The sequence below is a fragment of the Phytophthora infestans genome, genomic scaffold, assembly GCF_000142945.1.
Source record: "Phytophthora infestans T30-4 supercont1.171 genomic scaffold, whole genome shotgun sequence".
Lineage (NCBI taxonomy): Eukaryota > Oomycota > Peronosporomycetes > Peronosporales > Peronosporaceae > Phytophthora > Phytophthora infestans.
Window position 1 is genome coordinate 128155 of NW_003303588.1, and position 4654 is coordinate 132808.

Consider the following 4654-nt stretch of genomic DNA (forward strand, 5'->3'; position numbering starts at 1 on the left):
TGCAACCCCGAAACTGGCCTGAGATCAAGAAAAACTTACGCCGTGGAGAGAAAGCATCCGACCGACCGGACATCGTGGCTCGCGTGTTCATGGAGAAACTAAAAGCTCTTAACAAGGATCTCGATGAGAGGTGTGCTGGGGATTCAAGCCGCTCGAGTCCATGTAGTGGAATATCAGAAGCGTGGTCTTCCCCCACGCCCACATACTGCTTATCCTGCGTCCGGAGAACAAGCCCACTACCAAGGAAGACGTCGATAAGCTGGTGTCCTCGGAGCTCCCGGATAAAGAGAAGTACCCCGAGCTGTACGATACGGTGATTTCTAATATGCTGCATGGACCCTGTGGTCAACAGAACCCGAATTGCCCGTGTATGAAGAACGGAAGGTGTTCCAAGAAGTTTCCAAAGGCGCTCGCAGCCGAAACGGTGATGACCCCCGACAAATACCCCACGTACAAGCGTGGTCGCCGTCCGGATGGAATTCTGTGCCATAAGGGGAAAGTATGGGACAACGCGACCATCAATCAATGGGTGGTCCCGTACAATCCGTTCCTGTCGCAGAAATACAACTGCCACATTAACGTCGAGGTTTGTGCCACGAACAAGGCCATCAAGTACATCTACAAGTACGTCTACAAGGGCTCGGACATGACGACAATCACGATTGAAGGCGAAGAAATTCGGGCGAACGAAATTCTTCAGTATCTCCTCGGGAGGTATATTTCTCCGGTAGAAGCTTGCATGCGGCTATTCATGCATCCAACACAAGGATCAACACATTCTGTTGTGACGCTACCTATTCATTTGGAAAGAATGAGCATGGTTGCTTATCGCGACCAAGCGACGACCCCCCAGCTTCACAACTTGATTAACCGCGGGGACAGATCAATGCTGACGGAGTTTTTCAAGCTGTGCGCGCGTAACCCAGAAGCTACAGCAAATTTACTGTACAAGGATGTACCGCGGAAGTACAGGTGGACGGAACACAAGACGTGGGAACCGTACAAGAAGTACGTTGCTTCTCTGGGACGCTTGGTACACGTATCTCCGCAGGACCCAGAACGCTTCTACTTGCGACTTCTCCTGTGTAACCGACGCTCGCCTAAGTCCTTTGCGGATCTTCGAACGGTTGATGGTACGGAACATCCTACATATCAGCAAGCCGCTTTGGCGCTTGGGTATTTGGAAAATGACGACGAGTGGATACATTGCTTACGCGAAGCCGCCGAGGTCAAGATGCCGTACCAGCTACGCCAACTCTTCGGCATCATTTTGGTTTACTCCATGCCTGGTAATGCCAAAGATCTATGGGACAGGTTCAAGAAGGATATGTCAGAGGATTATGCACGAAGCATTGAGGTAAGAGACGCAGACCTGCATAATGTACGCGAAGAGCAGGTGCGTCTTCGAATGGCAGAGTACAAGGCGTTGAAGAATTTGGCTGATTACTTGGTTTCGAACCAAAAGTCCCTCGACATGTACGGCCTTCCTCTGCTAGCCGATTACGACGATGTATCTGCTCAAGTGGACGACCCGGATACAGCGTCTGTTGATGTTGTCCAGCAAGAGATTGACGCGTACCCCCAAAACGAACTGGAGCATGTTGCGGAGCAGGCAGACCACTTGAACAGCAACCAGAGGGATATTTTTGACCAAGTTATTGCTGCTGTGAGCAGACCGGTTGGAGGGGAGAAGCTATTCTTTTTGGATGGCCCAGGTGGAACAGGAAAGTCGTTTCTACTCGAGCAAATACTCGCTCACGTTCGGATGCAACGTAAGGTTGCCATCGCGGTTGCATCGAGTGGGATTGCAGCCACTTTGTTAACTGGAGGTCATACCGCGCATTCAACGTTCCGGATTCCCCTCAAACTAAACGAGACGTCGACGTGCAGTCTTTCATGGCAGAGCCAAAAAGCCGAATTGATTCGTAGCGCGAGTTTGATCATTTGGGATGAAGCGCCGATGATGAACCGAGCTTGCTTTGAGGCTGTTGACAGGTCGCTTCGGGATATCATGAAGAACGAGCTGGAGCCGTTCGGCGGAAAGGTAATGGTGTTCAGCGGTGATCACCGCCAGATTCTACCTGTACTGAAGGATGCTACGCGTGCGGAGACGATTCAAGCTTGCTTCAAGTCTTCTCCCCTATGGGAGCATTTGCGTCAAGTGCGGGCTGACCCGAGAAACATGCGTGTCCGCACCCGCCCCAGACGCGGCCAGTGCGGGCTGAGCTAGCAGAGTTCTCTGAATTTTTACTTCAAATCGGAGAAGGCCGTTATCCAGTCAACCATGAGATCGGTGATGGCGACATATGCCTTCCACGCGACATGTGTATCATCCCAGAACGACGGGTCCAACAAATTACCTCTGATGAAGAAGACGCGGATATGGAGCCTCCCCCAAGTTTCAGGCTACTACCTCCGGCGGACGAGGAGCACGAGCGAGACTTGGACGAAGTTGAAGAAAACCGACGAGTCCGCAATGTCAACGCCTTGATAGATGCGGTGTACCCGGGCGTTGATACTGAGAATTTACCCGATGAATACTTCGTTGAGCGGGCCATACTAGCCCCCACAAATGCAAGTGTTCGGCGTATCAACGACATGGTTGCGGAACGGCTATCGGGTGAGACGAAGGAGTATCTCTCGGTGGACAGCCTCGAAGGGGTCGCGGATACAAACATGTTTGAGCAGGAGTTTTTGAACTCGCTTAACTTCTCCGGTATCCCTCCGCACAGAATTGTTCTGAAGGTTGGAACACCTATCATCATGATAAGAAACCTGAATAGCGACGCAGGACTTTGCAACGGAACGCGGCTTCGGGTTGTGTCACTGCGCGAGAGAAGCATCGAGGCCAGCATTATGTCCGGGCCGTTCAAGGGTAAGAAGGTGTTCATTCCTCGGATCGTCTTTTATAGTGAGGACGATGACAAGGAGTTCCCGTTCAAACTCAAGCGTAAGCAGTTCCCCGTGGTTCCAGCGTTTGCCATGACTATCAACAAGGCCCAAGGACAATCGATCCACCACGTGGGTATCTACTTGGAATCACCGGTCTTCGCACATGGCCAGCTGTATGTGGCTTTGTCGAGAGTGACTTCAAGGAAGGCGATCAAGATTGCTGTGGATCCAGAGGCCATCGATGAGGACGGGAACGTACACACCAACAATATTGTGTACAGAGAGATCTTTGGAACGCGGACTTGGTAGGTCACGTAATGCATTTAATACATTTAGCTTTGATTTCGAAATGTTCTTTAATCCGCCGCAGCGCAGCGGAGGCGGTCAGCCCACACTACACCAACCAACCATGCCCTAGCGTCCGCGGAGCGGGCGCCCAGACCGCTAGTTTCCCGCTCCCTAACCTTGTAACCTGTCCGTCCGTCTGTCAATAAGTCCGTCCGGTTCCTTTCTTGCTTTATTTTCCTGCCTTTTCGCATGGCTACACTTGGCCTGTCTAATACAGTTTCCTCCCATCCTACCGACCGCGCCTACCTTTCTGACTCGACCTAACTATGCCAAAATTACAAATATATCCAAATGCGTGACGCAATTAACTCGCGCCTTGATTGGGCAATACCGACCGACCTGCGACACTGACTGGATCTGTCGCACGATCAGACCGTCTATCGCCCTCGCGATTGGACGTGATGTAAACTTTTTTGCCGAGCACGAAACGCATCGATTGGATGCAAACAGCCAGCAGATACTTGATTATTGCGCAAAACCTGTCGTATGTACTGCAAATCGGGCACAGTAACCACTTTATTTTTTAAGAGCTCTGCACACTTTTCAAATAGAGATATTTATTATTATTAATGTAGACTTCACAGACCAGTATTTTGTAAGAGCTCTGGGATGTTATTTTCCACACACTTTTCAAAGTAATGACGATATTAATAGTATTAGTATTATTAAAATAAGCTTCACAGGCCGCATTTGTAAGAGCTCGGCGATGCTATTTTCCACACACTTTCTAAAGTAGAGACGATAGTATTTTTAATATTAAAGTAGGCTTCACGACCAGCGCTTTTTGTAGGGACTTTGCGAATGTATATCTTTTTTACTTCACCTGGCACTCAACACTGCCACCGTGCAATGAAGGGGCGCGGCTGCACGCTCATTGCGCTATCTGCTCCCGTGCACCCCACCCGACGAATGCATGCGCGCACGATAGATATTTGTTTTAGTCAATTTATATTGCATGTAAAGTATGTATTTGCTTAAAAATCTGATAATATATTATAGCAAAGCCAAATTGTAATATTTTAAAACATTTTAATATTTTGCCTAATAATAAATACCAGCCTTACAGTACCGTGCTATTGGCTAATGTTTTGACGCAAGTAATTGGTTAAAACAATAAGTTTTGCTAACTTACTCACAGTTTGCAATATGGTGGGCCCTACGTGCAAGCAATGCGAGGCGAAGATTGACCAGCTTCTGCTGAACCCGCAGCGGTCTACGATGGACCCACTGGCGCGCTGCATCTGCTTTCTAAAGTAGAGACGATAGTATTTTTAATATTAAAGTAGACTTCACGACCAGCGCTTTTTGTAGGGACTTTGCGAATAAATATCTTTTTTACTTCACCTGGCACTCAACACTGCCACCGTGCAATGAAGGGCGCGGCTGCACGCTCATTGCGCTATCTGCTCCCGTG